Raw genomic sequence first — 21,872 nt, forward strand, 5'->3', positions numbered from 1 at the left:
CAAAATAATCTACCCAAAAAAATTAAAGGATCCAGGTAGTTTTACGATTCCTTGTTTAATTGGTAGTTTAGATGTTCATCACGTATTGGCTGACTTAGGGGCAAGTATTAATGTTATACCTTATAAAATGTTTAAACAGCTAAGTCTTGGGAAACCCAAACAAACTAGGATGAGCATTCAATTGGCTGATAAAACCATTAGATTTCCTAGGTGTATCATTAAAGATGTTCTTGTTAAGATCGATAAATTTATATACCCAGTAGACTTTGTTGTTCTAGATATAGAAAAGGATAGTAACGCACCTTTAATTTTAGGACACCCTTTTTAGCGACTGCTAGAACCATTATTGATGTTGGTACAGGTGAACTCACACTTCGTGTGGGAGACAAAACAATCACCCTTCAAGCTCGTAATTTGAGTAACACATCAAAAATTGAAGGTGGTTGTATAAATCATTCTACTAGTACTGTTTACGTGGTGAAACCTTCTGTGCAGGGAACAGTTACGAAGAACACATATGAGACATATTCAAACAACAACAAAGGACCTATCTATAAAGAACGAAGGCTACAAATTGAGGAGCTAGATGAATGGCGGACACAGAAATCGAGAACACCTTATAAGCCGAAACTAAGCCAGGACAAGCTCAATACCTCACCAAATCAACTTAAGATTGGAGACAAAATACTACTAGATGCAACAAATCCTCGCATTACCACTTCTGAACCTAATGAAGAAATTCCTCTTACAGTACTCAGTATTTTCCCATATGGTACAGTAGAGGTAAATCATCCCAAATTCAGCACATTTAAGGTAAACAATACTCGTCTTAAACATTATGTTTATAAGGTTTATAACAGGGATGAGGACTATAAACTCCTCACTCCACCTTGACCATGAAAAAGTTAGGTAAGTCGAGCTTAGACAATAAATAAGCACTTCTCGGGAGGCATCCCAAGCATTAACAGTGTTAATTTCTTTAAAATTTTAGTTTTTAACATCTAACATACTAACTGAATCATGAAACGCAGACTTTCAAAAGACCACACGGCCAGGCACACGGGCGTGCATTAGGCCGTGTGAAAACAGGGCAAGATTTTTTCCCCAACACGGGATATGATAAGTTGCCACGGCCGTGCGACATGGCCGTGGGCGAAACTGCCAAAACAACACGGGCGTGTGACACACCCGTGCCTCGAGACCGTGGTTGAAACTGACAATGTAACACGGGCGTGCGAAATGCCCGTGCCATACACCCATGGTCGACACTATCAAAACGAACACATGCGTGGACCTATGTACACGGATGTGGGAGAAGCGAATGATGTAAGACACGGCCGTGTACACCCACATGCCCAAAGAACACGGGCGTGGGCCAAATGTCAGACGGGCCCAAATTCAAAATTTGCGAAACACAAGGGCTAAAATTAGGCCACACGGGAGTGTTCCAGGCTGTGTACCCCAAAATCTATATAAACCCCTCACTATTCCTCATCTTCCTCCCCAAAAATCCCTAACCCTAGCCGCTACAACTCCACACGCCCTTCCGCCACATCTGTGCGCCGCCTACAACACTGATTCTGACGCTCCAAGCTCCTTTCTTTTGCGTTTGTTTACTCTTTTCTCTTTATTTTCTCTAAATATGTTGTTTATTTTAATTACTCTATTATGCTCTACTTTTTTTGTTTTTCCTAGTTCCATGAAATTTATGCTTACTCACATGCATTCATTCATATTCCTGTTACATTATTCCCATAATACTATAACTTGATATTTTTAGTAGTTTTGTTTACTTCATCCATTACATAAGTCTCATGAAATCTTCCTATTTAGTTTTGTGCTTCCGTGCTATTTTTGGGATGTATTGGTTGAACTTCGATTTTTCAACGCAGGTACAATGTCATCCTCACCTGGTAAGAAGACTGTTGTCCCCGCCTCGAAGAAGCGAACAGGAGCAGCGTCATCCTCGGTCCTACCACGGAGATTAGGCACCCGTTCCTCCAGGTTCCCTTGGGACCCCAGGAGGAATTATATCAGATATTACGGGCCCGACCCCTAGGTGTGGGCCACTACATTGATAGATTCATTTGGCTGACGCGGTCTGAGCCGTCCTGACAACTGACCCCTGAGGGCTCTTCTTTGAGATCGTCAAGCCAACATATCTCGAGTTCACATTGGAGCTCTACTCGATGTTCCATCTTCAGACCGTCATGACCAACTTTGATGATCCTGGAACGGTCCAGTTCCGCCTTAGTGGTCTAGTACGCCAGTTGAACGTGCCCTAGTTCAAAATTGCACTAGGCCTATACACGAAAGAGTTCATGGACGACAATGAACTCAACACCCTCCACCGCCACATCCACTACTCCATCTCGAAATGTTGGAGGGACCTCATCCCTGCCTCGGCCACCTACGATCCTAACCGCTCCAAGGCATCGGTTCTCTCTCCACCCTTGAGGTATCTACATGCCATCTTGGCTCACACTCTGACAGGGAGACGAGAAAGCACCGACGTTGTCACCACCCACAATGCCTATTTCTTATGGAGTATGGAGAATGGGCATGTAATCGACCTAGCCTACTTTATTGCCTTCGCCATTCGCCACCAGACGGAGCGGCACAGAGAGGGGTCATCTCTATCGGGCCCTATGTGACTCGACTAGCTCGGCACTTCGAGCTCCTCAACACAGCAGCCCAATCATCCTCCATTACTCTCATCGGCCAGATGTCCCCACAAGGTATCTCGAGCATGCTAAGTATGAGGATGATCGAGAAATGACGTGGCACCTACCCTCCTCAGTACCGCCTCGCTCAGTCCACTGATGAGGAGGATCCAGAGGACATGACTGATGATGTCCTTCCATGTCAAGAGCACCCAGCGTCTCAGCCACTACCCCCCTCTCGTCCAGTTCATGCGGCGGCTTCATACGCTGACATCTCTAAGTGCCTTACTCGATTCGAGCAGCAGTGTTTTCAGTGCTTCGATAACATTGACGCTACTCTACAACAGATTTGTTAGCACCTCCACATCTCATCGCCACCCCCACCTCGCGAACCATCTAGCGATGAAGATGTTTAAAAACTTTTATTTATTATTTTATGTTGTTACTTTTATTTTATTTTAAGACTACTTTTTATTTTTTAAGCTTATTTTTATTAGGTTTTATAATTATTATTTTACAATTTTTAATTTCGGCTATTTCATTACTAGTAATTATTCTTCCTTATATATTTCCTAAAAAAGTTCCTGATTCTATCACAGTTATAAAGACCTCCAAAGCTCACTATTACTCAGGAACTTGAAACTCTACTAGGAAAGGTTCTCCACAACTGCCATGGCCTGCTCGACCACGACCATAGCCAACTTGAGATATAAAATTCTTTTGGCGCAGCATTTGTGGAACCCAACCTCTACCACCACCGGAGTATCCTCCTCCACCCTCATCATTTCTTTCACCGTTTAGTCTCCATGAATCCAATTCAAGGAGTCCATACATCATTCAGGAAGTTTCACTTCTCTCCCTATCTTATGATTATATATCTATCTTTGTCAATATATCTCTCTTTGTACATTGAGGGCAATGTACATATTATGTGTGAGGGGTCTTTCATATCATCATTAGAAATCCCTGAATTTTGTCTTATTCTCACGTAAATCACTCATATCATTATTAGGATGAATTTTGATTAATTTATGATTTTTATTGATATGTCTTGAATTAAAACATAGGTATTTATGCATTGATTGTTTAAACTTTAGGACATTAGGGAATCAAGCATAATAAGTTGATTTTTGAAGAATTAAAAACTTTTAGGTTGTTTCCCTAAGTTTAGGTATTGTCTTGAGTTGAAATTCATATGTTTGAACATCAAAAAGCCATAATTTTTGTGAGATCTTGAGCCTTTAGAGCATATTTTATTCCTTTCATGCTCACTTTCATTATGAGTACGTCAGTTTTGATTTGTTATTCTAGAACTTGCTTGATTATGCATGTCAAGACCACACCATTTGATTTGATATGTCAAGATGATAAAGGCACTTAGGTTTAACCCACTCACTCCACAAAAGCCTACCTTCATAATTAACCCTCAATATTAACCCATAACCCATTATTGTTGCAATCCCCTAATTTGATCCCTATTTTTGTCGAGATTTGATTTGAACTAATTGCTTAGCTATGTTTTGCTCTTCTATGAATTTGACTTGTTCTTTTAGAAAAAAAACGAATGTACTTCAATACATATTAGTTGTAATGCGTCGCTTTTGAGCTTGAATGTTAATTCCATATTCTGAGAATAAGCTCACTTGTATTCAATTGATGACTAGTTATTTTTCTAGCTAAGTGATTTTTCAATTCAAACTCGATTCTAACATTTTCTTTCAACTTATGACCACACCCACTAACTAAGTCCACGTTACAACCCTCTAAAAAGATCTTTTTGATTGATGTATCAGCTCAATATATAGTGGTGGAGATTTGATTTTCACATAAACCTATGGTAATAACTTTTCATATTGACTAATGAGTGCTTTTATTGATGTCCTTAAACACCTTGAGTGATTTGAGTGAATCTTTAGTAAGGATGTTAAACTCTGTGATATTTTAATCAAAGGTAATCACTTAGATGAGGGGAGACACCTATGTTTTCGTGATAAAATGCTCAACTTGGAATGTTTGAAATTTTGATGAACTTTTAGCTGAATTTTCAATGTATGAGTACTTATGGATTATTTTGAGATATTATTGATAGGGATTATAAATTGAGAAGAATTTATTTTGATTATGAGTTGAGGATTTTTGCTTGAGGACAAGCAAATGCTTAAGTGTGGGGGTATTTGATAAACCGTAATTTATACATTTTTTATCCCATGCTTAGCACATTTATGGATGGTTTCTCCTAAGAATTGGTGAATTCAATGCTCTTAATCCTTTAATTTCATGTTTTATACTTAGGTGAGCATAGGAGAGTAAAAAAAGCAAGAAACGGGCCGAAAACGGAGAAAATGGACCCACGTAGGAAATCAACACGGCCTGAACTTTCTCACACGGGCGTGTCACACAATCGTGTCCATTGGAAAGATTAAAGCACGACTTACACGGGTATACTACACGCCCGTGCCTGTTCAACAGCCTTGGCCACAAGCTGGAGTAATCGCACAAGGGCATGTCACACGGGCGTGTCCCTGCCGAGCCTAAGTATAACCCTATTCGGAAAAGGCCAATTTTGGGGGCTCTTAGGCATTCTAAAGCCTATTTAAACACCTGAGGAGGCACTTAGAAGAGGATGCAGAGTAGGAAGTAAGGAATTACTCAAGGAAAGCCGATTGATCCATCTCAGAAGCCGAATTCATCATCAAGACTAAAGATCTCCCTTCAAGTTCCTTCAGGAATTTTGGGTTTTCTTATGTTTTGTTATCTTTATGCTTTTGAGATGTTTTCTTCCATAAGTATGAACTAAACCCCCTAAATACCTAAGCGGAATGAAAACTAAGACGAATCTTGTTATTATTATCTGAATTGTATGATAAATATTTGACTTGTTCTTAATTATGTGTTCTTAATTCTTATTTTGATATTCTAGGATATTGATTCAAGTTAAGCTCTTATTTAGAGGAGGAATAGACCCTGTCTAAGAGTACATTTATCATAATTAAGCGGAGTTGATTGCACACCTAGAGATAGGGTGATAAGATTTTGCCGAATTAGGGTGAAACCTAATAAGGGAATCCATAGATCGAGTTAATGAAATTTTAGGGTGTTAATTAGAAAGAGATTTCAATTATTCAACCTAGGGTTAGACGTTATTAGTCTCGAGAGAGATAATAATATAACTTAGGGATTCCTACGGATCAAGTCAAATGAATAAATCATCTGATTCAGAGTCAAATAACAAGTGAAGTCTAGGTGGTTTTTTCCTTAGGTATTGTTTTAATCAATCGCATTTTCCCAAAAGTATTTTCCCAAATTTTCTTTCTGTGCATTCTTAGCTAGTAATTAGTTTAGATAACCAAACCTCTTAATTTTTAGGCTAGATAATTAAAAAGGAAGTAAATACTAGTACTTGTAGTTCCTTTGGGTTCGACAATCCGGTCTTGCTGAACTATACTACTGTTCGATAGGTACACTTGCCTTAATCATGATAATAAGTTAGTCTCAAGCACGATCCTTTCATAAATCTTTAAAATCTGACACAAATATCACGTACCATCGTGAAAGACGCAAAAGCTATGTGCTAGTAGTTAAAAGTGCTTAAATGCTATGCTTTATGAAATGTGAGGTCCTTTTTATGTAATTGGACCATGGATAGTGGGATTGGTCATAAATGACCTTAAAATGGATGAATTATAAGTTATTAAGCCAAGGGTAAAATAGTAATTGATGTGTTAATGTATATTAAATAAAACAAAACATGAATTTTTGGTCCTCCCTTATTCACCACTTAAGCTATTTAATCACTATTTCTTTAATTAATAAGTTTTGCACCTTTTTCAATCTAATCCTTTTTATTTAATTAACTATCAAAATGTTAAAATTTTCTAACGAAACTTTAATACTAACTTATTGAAACTCTGTAAATATTTATAAAAATATTTACGACTTGGTTTATAAAATTGAGGTCTCGATACCTCATTTTCGATACTAATTAACCTAATAATTCTTTTAAATCACAAAATTCACTAATTTAAGAATATTTATAAAATCACACTTGACACATACTTATTAAATAATAATAAGTTTTTTAAACTCACTCGTCGGATTTAGTGATCTCAAATCACTATTTCTGACACCACTAAAATTTAGGCTGTTACAACTCTCCCTCTTTTTAGAAAATTTCGTCCTCGAAATTTGTTACCTGAAAAGAAATTCAGATATTGTGACCTCATAAATTCCTCTGTTTCCCAGGTTGACTCCTCCGAACCATGACAGTGCCATAATACTTTTACTAACAGTACCTGTTTATTCCGTAATTATTTAACTTCTCGAGCTAAAATCTTTACCGACTCTTCCGAGTACATCATATATGGTTGTATTTCTATTTCAGAATAAGGAATTACATGCGAAGGATCAAATCTATACCGCCTTAACATAGGCACATGGAACATGTTATGAATCTTCCCAAGTTCTGGAGGCAGAGCTAACCGGTAAGCCACAGGGCCAATTCTTTCAATAACTTCATACGGTTCAATAAATCTTGGACTTAGTTTCCCTTTTCTGCCAAACCTTAATACTTTCTTCCACAGTAAAAATTTTAAGAACACTCGATCGCCAATTGCAAATTCTATATCTCTTCTTTTCAAATCAGCATATGATTTTTGACAGTCTGAAGCAACTTTCAAACTGTCCTGGATGATTCGAACTTTTTCTTCAGTTTCTCGAATCAAATCGAATGCCACTAACTTGGATTCACTCAATTCGAACCAATACAATGGAGTCTTACATTTTTTTCCATAAAAAGCTTCAAATGGTGTCATTTTTATGCTGGACTGGTAACTATTATTATAGACAAATTCGGCCAAGGGTTAATACCTTTCCCAGCTATCTCCAAACTTGAGTATACAACATCTCAACATGTCTTATAGAATCTAAATCACTCGTACAGATTGCCTGTCAGTCTGAGGATGAAATGCTGTGCTGAAATTTATCTTAGTACCCAAGGATTCTGGTAGTTTACTCCAAAACCTTGACAAACCTCGGATCTTGATTCGAAATAATAGATGTTAGAACCCCGTGTAGTCTTGCAATCTCAGACATATATAATTCTGCTATTTTCTCAAGTGAAAAGTTTTTGTTCTAACCGGAATAAAATGTGCTGACTTAGTCAATCTATCCACAATCACCCAAATTGAATCTTTCTTTCTCGGAGCCATAGGTAATCCAGATACAAAATCCATTGTAACATGCTCCCATTCCCACTCAGGAATTATGACAGGTTGTAACAAACCCGTTGGTACCTGATGTTCTGCTTTCACCTACTGACAAATCAAACATTTTGCTACAAACTCACAAATTTCTCTTTTCATACACGGCCACCAATACATCCGTCTCAAATCACAATACATTTTCGTACTACCCGAATGGATGGAGTACATGCTACTATGAACTTCAGAAAGAATATCATTTTTCAAGTCTGAATTATTCGAAACATAAATTCTGTTACGATAATGCAACATACTACTATCATCAATGCTAAACTCTAAATTCAGATTGTCTTGTAACATTTGTCGTTTCAATATTAATTTTGGATCTTTATCTTGCAACTCTCGAATCCACTAAAGGAATACATGTAACGCCCCCTTACCCGAGACTGTCGCCGGAGTCGAGTACGAGGCATTACTAAACTTATTTGAGCACTTAAACAAATTCGGACAAGCTGTCCAATTGCGTCATAGTTGCTTAAAAATTCATATCTCGAGTTTCGAAACTCGGAATCAAATTCCGTAAATTTTTCCTTAAACTAGACTCATATATCTATCTACTAATTTTTTTCTAGAATTTTTGGTCTGGCCAATTAGTACAGTTTATTAGTTAAAGTCTCCCCTGTTTTAGGGTTCGACTGCTCTGACCTCTGTGTATTACGAATCAGATATCTCCCTGTACAGAGTTTCAATAACTATGCCGTTTGTTTCTAATAAAACTAGACTCAATAAGGAATATGTACATATAAAGCATAACTTCTAATTATCTTTGTACAATTTATGGTGAATTTCCAAAGTCAGGACAAGGGATCCAGAAATCGCTCTGGCCCTATTTCAGAAAAATTTAAACTTCTCATAAAATATAACTCATATACCTGTTTTGTTCCATCCATATGAAAATAGACTAATAATTCTTCAATTCTATATTTTATTCATCATCTAATTGTATCTCTACTATTTTTAATTATTTTTAAAACTCACATTTGAATCTATTTTATGGTAAATTTTGCCTATTTCATGGTTTCCATGGATTAGCTAGCAATTTAGCATACATAACACCAAATATGATCATGATTAGCCATTCCAATGGCTAATCATTACCAAGCATTTCCATACCACTCAATATCCATATCATAAGACCATATATACAAAATGATTATAATGCTATACATGTCATACTCAAAATATACAAGCCATTATGCCAAGATGGTATACGGATAGTGTGAGTGGGCCTCCGACCGTTCCCGATTTCCGAGCTGGCTTGTCAAAACTATAAGGAATGAAAAGGAGGGAGTAAGCATAAATGCTTAGTAAGTCCATATGAAATTAATAAGCAATTACCAACATGCTTTTAAGATAAAACACCACAATTGTACAATTATACATACTCACCTTAAACTATTTTATCGAGATACATTTACTAAATAATTTATTTCTGGAGCTACGAAACTTCAAATTAAGTTCCGTTAATTTTCGTTGAAACTAGATTCATATACCTTTCTCCCATAAAATTTCCACAATTTATGGTGAATTTCAAAAGATACACTACTGCAGTAACCCAAAACTGCCAAGGCCATATTTATCCATTCACCACTATTATTCACTAAATACATACAATATCATTTCATCCATCATGGTAAGAACACATAATTATGCTTCATAAGCATAGATCCATAATCTCAATGTCATCAAGTATCAAGAACTTATTCCAAATCGTGTCATTTTCATAGTATTCACCAATTCTTAATCTTTTCGGGCCATTTTACATTTTCGTTCATAATCAAATTAGGGAACGATTATGGAATTGAGTACCTCATTATCACAATGCCATAGTAAAACTATGGTCTTGCACATAGTCACATATCACATACCGAGGCCATAGCCCAGCTATGGTCTTACACGGATCACATATCACACTGATGCCATATCCCAGATATGGTCTTATACAGTAGCACATATCACACCGATGCCATATCCCGGATATGGTCTTATACGGAAGCACATATCACATTTCTCCGAAGCCATAGCCCAGCTATGGTCTTATACGAAAATCACATTTCACATGCTGCCATGGTCCAACCATGGTCTTTTCCGTTAATTCGTCTTAGCCACTGAATGTAAGTACTCAAGTCCGTTGTTCCATTTAATTTGTACTTTTATTCAAATATCATTTTACAATTATCACAGTTTAATGACATTTTATATGCAATAATATACTATATCATTCATGAAATTTTCATTTCAAAACATTAAATTACACATTGCATTATTAAAAATCATATGAACTTACCTCGATATAAAATATTAGCAATCGAGCCTATTCCTCGTAAACTTTATTTTTCCCTCGATCACGACTTGAATCTCGTTTCTCTTGATCTATAATATAAATTATTTCTACTCATTAGCATTTATTTGATTTCTATTTCACTTCACAATTTATGCTGTTCAAATTTCAAAATTGCACTTTTACCCTAAAATTTACAGTTTTTACAATTTAGTCCCTGCTCAATTCATCCATCAATTGAACTAATTTTTTTCTCAATTAACACTTTTATTTTATCATTATAAACTAATTCACAACCTTTGATATTCTGAATTTCAACATCAACATCTAATTCACAACTTTTTCACAATTAGGTCCTAAATACCATTTTCTATCAAAATGACTTCATAAAACAACCTTAATATGAAATTTGAACTTAAATTTCATAATAATTCATCATATACTGCCCTTACTCAGCCAGGGTAACTTCCAATTTCACCCACCAAATCAAAAACTAATGAATTAGATGATTGGACCTAATTGCAAAAGTCTTAAAAATACAAAAAATATAAGAAAAGGGCAAGAAATAGACTCACAAGCAGTGAAATTGTGCAAAACCAGCTTAAAAGCTCTCTCTCATGGCTGTCTGGCCGAAATTATGAGAAGAATGGCCTAGAAATCTCTTTCAATTTCAATTTATTTGTTTAATTTTGTAAAATTTACCATTTTACCCTTAGCTCACCTGATTCCAGATTTTTTTTTCTTGCTTATGCCGCCTCATCCTTTCCGTTTTGGCTAATTTTCCTTTTAAGTCCTCCCTCATTTAACACTTGAGCTATTTAATCATTTTATCAAGTTTTGTACCTTTTTCAATTTAGTCATTTTTAATTAATTGACTATCCAAACGTTAAAATTTTCTAACGAAACTTTAATACTAACTTATTTACACTCCATAAATATTTTTAAAAATATTTATGGCTTGAATTATGCATTCGAGGTCTTGATACCTCGTTTTAGACCCAATTTACTTATTAAATTCTTTTCTCTCTCTTTTTTTTAACACAAAATTCACTAATTCAAAATTCTTCTAAATTCACACTTGACTCATAATTATTAATTTATTAAATTTTCAAACATACTTGTCGGATTTAGTGATCTCAAATCACTGTTCTGATATCACTGAAATTTGGGCCGTTACAATACAGGTTTTGCTTTCAACTCTACTAATACAAAACCATCCTCATTAAGAGATAAATGAGCATTCATTACTCGAAGTGCAAACAAATATGACTTTTTACTGAGTGCATCCGCAACCACATTAGCTTTCCCCGAGTGGTAATCAATAATCAAATCATAATCTTTCAATAACTCTAACCACTGTCTCTGTCTTCAATTCAGTTCCTTCTGAGTCACCAAATACTTCAAACTTTTATGATTTGTATACACATAATACTTTGCACTGTATAAATAGTGTCTCTAAATATTAAAAGCAAACACAATTGCAGCCAACTCAAGATCATGGGTAGGATAATTCCTCTCATGCAGTTTTAATTGCCAAGAAGCATAGGCCACTACTTTTCCTGACTGCATTAAGATTCAACCCAATCCATTTAAAGACACATCACTATACACAACATCCGATACACTCGATTCTAGCTGAGTCAACATTGGAGCATCTGTCAACATATTCTTCAATTGATCAAAACTTTACTGACACTCATCAGACCAAATAAATTTAACATTTTTCTGTAGTAATCGAGTCATCTGCAAAGTGATCATTGAAAAGTTCTTGCCAAAACGATAGTAATATCCTGCTAAACCTAGAAAACTTCGCACTTTCATTATATTATTTAGAATTATCCAATTCACCACTACATATACTTTGTTCGGATCCAATCGAATCCCTTCAGCTGACACAATATGATCCAAAAAACCAACCTCTTAAAGTCAGAATTCACATTTACTGAACTTTGCACACAACTATTTTTCTCTCAAAGTCTGTAACACAATCATCAAGTGTCATGCCTGCTCGGATTCTATCTTGGAATAGATCAATATATCATCAATAAACACAACCACTAATCTATCCAAATAAGGTTGAAAAATCTGATTCATTAAATCCATAAAGCAGCAAGAGCATCGGTCAAACCAAAAGGCATTACCAAAAACTCATAATGACCATACCGAGTTCTGAAAGTAGTTTTTGGCACATCACATTCTTTAACTTTCAACTGATAATACCCGTATATGAGGTCTATCTTCGAAAATACTGCAACATATTTCAGTTGGTCAAACAAATCATCAATACGAGGCAAAGGATATTTGTTTTTAATTGTGACCTTGTTCAGTTGTCTGTAATCTATGCACAATCTCAAAGATCCGTCTTTCCTTTTCACAAATAAGACAGGTGCACCCCAAGGTGACATACTCGGTCTAATGAACCCTTTTGTCTAGTAACTCTTGCAATTGTGTCTTTAATTATTTTAACTCAGCTAGTGCCATTCTGTACTATGTTACTGATATCAGAGCTGTTCTCGGAATCATATCAATCACAAATTCAACTTCATGATCAGGTGGTAAACCCAAAAATTCCTCAAGAAACACGTTAGTAAACTCATTAACAACTGGTAACCCAAAAATTCCTCAAGAAACACATTAGTAAACTCATTAACATCTAGTAATTGTTCTAACTTCGATTCAGAACCCCGAGTATCAAGAATTTAGGCAAAAAATGCCTCATTACCTTTCCGTATTAATCTCTGAGCTGAAAAAGCTTAAATAATGTTGACTATTTCTTTCGGACTTGCAAATTCAATAGTAATCATATCTCCAGTCTGACATTTCAAATCAATCTGTTTTTCTCTACAATTTACTACAGCATCAAGCTTCGTCAACCAATCCATTCCCAATATAACATCAAATTCTCGAAAAGGCAGTAACATCAAATCAATAGGGAATTCACATCATTTTATTTTCAACGGAAAATCATGACACACTAAATTAACTATTACACTTTGATTAGTAACTTGAACATCATAATCAGTAGGTTGAACAAACAATTTCTTTTCTGATGCTAATGTAGTTCAAACATAAGAATATGTAGACATAGGGTCAATCAATACATACACAATAGCATCGAAAAGATAAAATGTACCAGTAATTACATCTGGAGCTCTTGCTTCCTCTCTAGCTCGAAGAGCATATGTACGTGCAGGTGCCCTAGCCTTTGACCGGGCAGCCAAATCTCTCATACCCGAACGAACAGTTCTAGTAGCACTGCTTTGGCCTGAACGTCTACTTCTTTGAAGAGTGGCTAATTGCTTTTCTTTTTGTTCTCTATTCTCTTTTAGCAATTGAGGACAGTCTCGAATAAAATGATCAGTAGCCCCACATTTATAACAAGCTCTTATCTTGCCTCTATATTCACCGAAGTGAGGTTTCCTGTAATTTTTGCATCTAGGCCTGTGAACATTCTGTACACTGCCCACACTAGCGGTTGGATTAATAGTTACCCCAAAATCTTGTTGAGTTGCCTTATTCTTACTTGATCGTTCTGGCATTGAAGTAGGTCGACTGGAATTATCTCTAGACTTTTTAGCCGAAAAAGTTGACAATGACTTGGAAGAACTTCTCTTGTAAGATTCTTTATTCCTTCTTTCCCGTTCTACTTTTCTATTGTATACCTCTTCTATTTTCTGAGCATGATCTAGCAGAACAACAAATTCCCTTATTTCAATACCCCCAATCATCATTCTGATTTCATTATTTAATTCTTCTTCAAATCGAATACACATTTCTTCTTTATTTGATACAATTTTCGAGTCATATCTGCTGAAGTATACAAATTCCCTTTCATACTCGGCTACCGATCTATTACCTTGCTGCAAGTCAAAAAATTACCTCTTCTTTTGGCCTAAATACCTCTTGCCAACATCTTTCTTTTTAAATTCATTCTAGAAAAATTCCCCAGTGATTCTCTCTTTCGGCTCCACAGCCACAATGGCCATCCACCAATTATATGCTTCCTCTTTCAGTAAGGAAATAGCACATCTCAAATAATCATATAGAGAACAAGCCATTTCTTTAAAAGCTCTTTATGTATTCTGAAGCCAATATTCAGCTTTCACAAGATCATCATCTGACCTACCCTGAAATTCTTCAGCCTCAAACTTTTGAGCTTTTCTATCGGACTACGCATACTAAATTCAATTACCGGAGGAGGTGGAGGTGCAATCGGGGGTACTACAGATGGTGTAGTAGGGGGAGGAGGTTGCTGAGCATGATTTCTTTCTTGCATAAAATCATTAACCATTAGTTCATAAACCCATAAAATATATTTTTGAGTTCCTGTTCTTCCATCGGAGAAATTGAGACATTGCTACTTGTCCCCTGTTCAGATGTTTGTACTTTGCTGTTAGCTTCATCACGTTGAACATGTTCAAATCTGTCAAACATCTTTACAACCTATAAGGAAAACAAAGATTAGATTGGATCATACACATCACACTATCATAGATTTATAAGGCATGTATTTCTAGACATTTTACACGTTACATTCATTTCGAGAATCAGCTAAACTGAAGCTCTGATACCAATAAAAGTAATACCCCTAAACCATATCCGTTGTCAAAATAGGGTTATAGAGCATTATCGGACCTTACGAATTAATTACGAACATTTCATAATCTTTAATACATATATCATAACTCATTCTTAAAACATTCATATGGCCCCTTATATGGGCCCTTGAAGCCCAAAATAAGCATTTGAAATATCTCGAGACTCAATCGGAGACTTCAAGAAATTTTCACCATATGTTAAAAATTTTTTTAAAAACAGAGGACACACGCCTGTGTGAACAGCCGTGTCGCTCACATGGCCAGGAGACACTTCCGTGTCTTAGGCCTTGTGGGCATTTAATATGAGACACACGGCCGTGTCCCAGCCAGTGTCCTTACCCGTGTAACTCTCTAACTTGTGACACACAGCCGTTGTCATACCCCCTACCCGTATTCATTGCTGGAATAGGTACGAGGTATTACCGGAGTTTACGATTTTTTTTATTCAATATAGCCCCTTTATAAATATCTAACCTTCCCTACAATATTAAATCGAGACCAATCCACATCAACCAAACCAATTCAACATATTTTCAAGATAAATTCATGCATATTTATAAGATAACGTCATCATATACCCAAAACCAGGTTTCTTAACCATACTAATGGCTAACTTTACATTCATTTCACGTTAACATTTACTTTATTAGCTTATACATGCCATTGATTTCCAAAATAAAGTTTCTTTATATACCGAAATCCTGAGGTTGATAGTGTGATGTGTCTCCAACCAAATCCGACTTCCGAGCTCTTAACACTACAAAACGGGGGAAAACGAAACAGGGTAAGCACTTTCTGCTTAGTAAGCTCATGTAACAAGAATTATACTTACCTAATATTTTCAATACAATACAATAAACATTCATATATCCATTCAATGCATTATTACCCTAACATGCACAATCTCAACATTCAAGTTAGTACAATAATTTCCATGTACCAATAATATATACTATGATTGATGAGCTCATCAATACCATGATTTCCATTTCCTTATTTTTTTCATATTTATCCCGTTGAATTTCTTGGAATTTTCGATGGATTTTCAGAGGTACACTTTTAGTGTACATTTCCGGGTCCGTCAATTCATATTCATGTGCGTACATTTCCATTTCAGAGAGCACACTCCCGCGAACCTCATCCTTACAGCTGGATTACCAGTCCAGGCTAAATCCCCTGTAATATAAACTCATAGAGTATTGTCGGGATTACCAGTCCAGGCTAAATCCCCTGCAACGACAATTACTCTAATGAGCTTGGATCTAAATTACCAGTCCAGGCTAAATTCAGACCCTAATTCGGATTACCCGTCCGGGCTAAATCCATTTTCCACATATTCTTCGAGAGGGCTATATCAGGATAGGATCACCCATCCGGGCTAGATCTTTTTTACCGTTAATTCTTTTTCAGTGATCCATCGAAATTTCCTTTCATTCAACCGGGATTTCTTCCCCTTTTTTTTCAAATATATCAATGTTTCATAAATTTTCATACAATGAACTTTCAAATCATATTCACATCAATAACATACATTTCAAGAATTTAAGAATATAATTCAAGTTACATGAACTTACCTTGATACTTCTTCATGTACAAAAATCTACTAATCCTGAACTTTTTCCTTTTCTCGATCTAGCTTCATATTTGAATCTTCTGGATCTAAATAAATAAATTTAATTATCAATTTAATACATTTCATGTTCATATGCAACAATTTCTATAATTTCATTATTATTATTTATAATTTATTCAAAGTTGTCTATTTGAGTCATAGTCACTAAATTATTTATAACTCGAGCTACGGAACTCCAAATTAAGATTCGTTACTTTTTCCTGAAACTAGACTCATATATCTTCTTATCTTAAAATTTTAAGAATTTTTGGTTTAGCCAATAAGTACAGTTTATTCTTTAAAGTCACCCCTGTTCTGCTGTCTGACAGTTCTGGCCTATCTTCACTAAAAGTTAATTATCTCTTCATACAGAATTCGGATGATGTTCCCGTTTGTTTCTCTTGAAAATAGACTCGTTCAAGATTCTATACATATAAATTTACTCCCCTAAATTTTTGTATTCAATTTTTTATGATTTTTCAAAGTCAGAATAGGGGAACTCAAATTCATCCTGACCTTGTCTCACAAAATTCATTATATCTCATGATTTACAGATCCATTGCTTACACCGTTTCTCTATGAGAAACTAGACTCAATAAGCTTTAATTTCATTTTTTGTTCATCTTCTAATTTGATTCCTACAATTTATGGTGAGTTTTCAAAGTTAGTTTACTGCTGCTGTCCAATATTGTTTTAGTGCAAGCTGTTTATTACCATTTTTCCCTTAAGCTTTTAATAAATAACAATTTCGTCCCTACTCAATTAGCCTCTCAATTGAGCTTATTTTTCTTAATTAACACTTTATTCTATCACTTTAAACGAGTTTACAACCTTTAGGAATCAAAATTTCAGCAATAGACTTTAATTCCAAACATTTTCACAATTAGGTCCTAAAAATCAATTTCTATTGAAATTACTTAATAAAATCATCTTATAAACAATTTAAAGCTTTAATTTCATTTTATTTCATCATAAACTTACAGCACTCAACCATGGTGACTTTCAATTTCATCCATGAAATCAAAAACTAATGAATTTAATAGTAGGACCTAATTGTAAAAGTCTTAGAAATACAAAAATTACAAGAAAAAGGCAAGGATTAACTCACTTGGTGCAAAAATTATGGAATACCAGCTTAGAGAACCCTCCTATGGCATTTTTAGCTGCTGAAATTGAACAAAAATGAAGAGAAATCTAGATATTTCCTATTTAGTTCTAGCTTTATTTAGTTAATTTTACAATATTCCAATTTTGCCCTTAATTTATTAATTTTCCTGCTGATTTCATGCCCTTGCTGTCCAGCCCAAATAAATTTTGGGTCTAATTGCCTTTTAAATCCTCTCTCATTAGACACTTAAGCTATTTAATCATCCCATCCACTTTTACACCTTTTACAATTTAGTCCTTTTCATTTAATTAACTATCCAAACATTAAAATTTCCTAACGAAATTTTAATACCAAATTACTAACATTTCATAAATATTTATAAAATTATTTTTGACTCGGTCTTACGAGATAGAGGTCCCGATACCTTATTTTACCCAATTTCTTCAATAATTTCTTTTTCTAACTAACCACTAAATCGGTAAAAAAAATTTATCAATATTTTCATACGATTTTCCTATCATATCAATTTTCATGCAAAAATATTGAAATAAATTTCTCTTTAAATCGGATTTGAGGTTACAAAACCACTATTCCGATAACCTTGAATTTAGGCCATTACAACTCTCCCTCTCTTTTAGGATTTTCATCCTCGAAAATCTTACCAGTAAAGAGGTTTGGGTATTGTTTCCTCATTGCCTCCTCAGGTTCCCATGTCGCTTCCTCAATCCCGTGTTTTGCCACAATACTTTCACCAAATTTATCTTTTTATTTCTAAGCTCTTTTGTCTCTCGTGCCAATATCTTGACCGGTTCTTCACTGTAAATCATATCCAGTTGAATCTCCACTTCTGTCGGAGAAATAACATGTGAAGGATCTGATCGATATCGTCGTAACGTAGATACATGAAAAGCATTATGGATTCTATGAAGTTCCGGTGGTAATGCCAATCGATAAGTTCGACCAAATCGGAGGACTTTCTTCCAAGGAGACACTTTCAGGAATACCTTGTCACTGACTTGAAATTCAATCTCTTTTCGTTTAAGGTCGGCATATGATTTTTGACGATCGGAAGTTGCTTTTAGACTATCCCGAATAACCTTTACTTTTTCTTCTGTTTCCCGGATCAAATCAACCCCATGTATCTTCTTTTCACTGAGTTCTGTCCAATATAACGGTGTTCTACATTTTCTACCATACAAAACTTCATACGGAGTCATTTTAATACTGGACTGATAACTATTATTGTAAGCAAATTCAATCAAAGGTAGATACCTTTCCCAATTACCTTCAAACTCTAGTATACAACATCGAAGCATATCTTCCAATACTTGAATTACACGCTCAGATTGATCATTTGTCTGAGGATGAAATGCAGTGCTGAAATACAACTGAGTACCCAAGGCTTCTTGCAATTTGTCCCAAAAACGAGAGGTAAATCGGGGATCTCTATCTGATATAATAGAGACAGGCACTCCATGTAGCCTGACAATCTCAGATATATATAGTTCAGCTAGTTTATCTAAAGAATAAACCATACGTACTGGAATAAAGTGCACTGACTTTGTCAATCAGTCAACAATCACCCAAATAGCATCTTTTTTCCTCGGAGACAAAGGTAACCTCGATACAAAATCCATAGTGATTATTTCCCATTTCCATTCCGGTATAGTAATTGGCTGAAGTAACCCCGAAGGTACCTGATGTTCAACTTTAACTTGCTGACATATTAAACACCTTGATACAAACTCAAAGATATCATGTTTCATTCCCGACCACCAGTACATCTTTTTCAGATCATTATACATTTTATTACTCCCCGGATGTACAGACATAGTACCGTTGTGAGCCTCGCATAGAATCTTTTGTATGAGCTCTGAATTCTGAGGTACACAGACCCTACCTCTGAATAATAAACAACCATCAGAACCAATCTGAAATTCAGAATCATTATCTGACTCACACTGTGCTCGTTTAACCTATAACTTCTCATCATTCTTCTGAGCTTCACATATTTGCTGTAAAAATGTCGGTTTAGCTCTCAATTCAGCTATGATTGAACCATTATCAGTCAGTGACAACAGGGTATTCATAGCTTGTAAAACAAACAGAGATTTCCAGCTCAAAGCATCAGCTACAACATTAGATTTACCCGGATGGTAATCAATAATCAAATCATAGTCCTTTATCAGTTCAAGCCACCTGCGCTATCTCAAATTCAAATCTTTCTGTGTCATCAAATATTTCAAGCTTTTATGATTAGTATAAATATGACATTTCTCACCGTACAAGTAATGCCGCCATATCTTAAATGCAAATACAATAGCAGCTAATTCAAGATCATGTACTGGGTAATTTCTTTCATGTAGTTTAAGTTGTCTTGAAGCATAGGCTATTACTTTACCTTCCTGCATCAAGACACAACCTAAACCATTTAATGAGGCATCACTGTAAATAAAAAATTCCTTACCTAGTTCAGGCTGCACTAATACAGGTGCTTTCGTTAGTAGATCTTTCAATCGGTTTAAACTTTGCTGACATTCATTAGTCCACTCGAGCTTTACATCTTTCTGGAATAATCGAGTTATTGGAGAAGCTATCATAGAGAATCCCTGTACAAATCTCTGATAATAACCAGCTAAACCCAAGAAACTTCTAACTTCGGATACATTTTTCGGTAGACTCCAATTAACAATAGCTGAGATTTTACTTGGATCTACCTTGATGCTTTCGGCAGATATAATATGTCCTAGAAAATCCACTTCTCGAAGCCAAAATTCACATTTACTGAATTTAGCATATAACTGCTTCTCTCGCAGAATTTGCAACACAATTCTCAAATGTTCTGCATGTTCTTCTTCATCCCAAGAATAAACCAAAATATCATCAATGAATACTACTACAAATCTGTCTAAGTACGGTCTGAATATCTAGTTCATCAAATCCATGAATATTGCAGGTGCATTAGTTAGCCCAAATGGCATAACTAGAAACTAATAATGCCTGTACCTAGTTCTAAAGGTTGTTTTTGGCACATCTGACTCCTTTACCCGTAGCTAATAATTACCCGATCGAAGGTCAATTTTTAAAAACACAGTAGCACCTTTCAGCTGATCAAATAAATTATCAATCCGGGGTAACAGATACTTATTCTTTATGGTTACTTTATTAAGCTACCGGTAGTCGATACACAATCTCAAAGACCCATCTTTCTTTTTCACAAATAGAACCGGAGCACCCCAAGGTGAATGACTCGGTCGGACAAAACCCCTGTCAACAAGCTCTTGTAAATGTGTCTTTAACTCCTTTAATTCTATAGGAGCCATCCGGTACGGAGCTATGGAGATCGAAGTAGTTCCCGGAATCAAATCTATAGAAAATTCCACTTCTCTTTCTGGTGGCAACCCTGGTAATTCCTCTGGAAACACATCGAAAAATTCACATACTATTGGCACTGTCTGTATCTTTGACTCAGATACCTTGGTGTCGAGTACATAAGCCAAGTAAGCACCATACCCTTTTTTGACATACCTCTATGCTGCCATTACTGAAATCACATCAAATAACCTCTTTGTCTAATCAGATTTAACCCGGAGCAACTCACCATTTTGACATTTTAGCACAATATATTTCTGTCTACAATTTACTACTGCATCATGCTGAGTTAACCAATCCATGCCCAATATCACGTCAAATTCATCAAATGGCAATAACATCAAATCAGCCAGGAAAAAATAATCTTTTACCATCAGTGGACAATTTTTATAAATTTTATCCACCAAAACAGATTGACCCAGGGGGTTCGAGACTTTAACCACAAATTCAGTAGGTTCAACAGATAAATTTTTAACAATTGCAAGTTTAACACATATATATGAATGCGTAGAACCAGGATCAATCAATGCAGTAATGTCAGTATCAAGTAAAGAAAATGTACCAGTAATAACATCGGGTGCTGAGGCATCTTCTCTGGCACGGATGGCATATGTCCTAGCAGGTGCTCGTGCTTCAGACCTGCCTGCAATATCTTTTGTAGCTCCTCGGCTACAACTGACATTACCAGATGATCGAGCTGGTCTGCCCCTCGAAACAGGATTACTTAGCTTCGATATCTGCTCAGCTTCTTTTTCACCTCTTTTTGGGCAATCTCTAAGGAATTGGTCAAAAGAACCACATCGGTAACAAGCCTCACTCTTAAATCGACATTCACCAAAATGGATTTTATTACAGTACTGACATCTCGGCTTAGGGGTACCAACACTGCCAACACTGGTAACTGATGAAGTGGAAGGTCTTGGATTAGTGTGTTGAGAACTTCGCTCTCTACCCGAATACCCAGTGGCTAAGGTAGAACG

Source organism: Gossypium hirsutum, chromosome A12, assembly GCF_007990345.1.
Source record: "Gossypium hirsutum isolate 1008001.06 chromosome A12, Gossypium_hirsutum_v2.1, whole genome shotgun sequence".
NCBI lineage: Eukaryota > Viridiplantae > Streptophyta > Magnoliopsida > Malvales > Malvaceae > Gossypium > Gossypium hirsutum.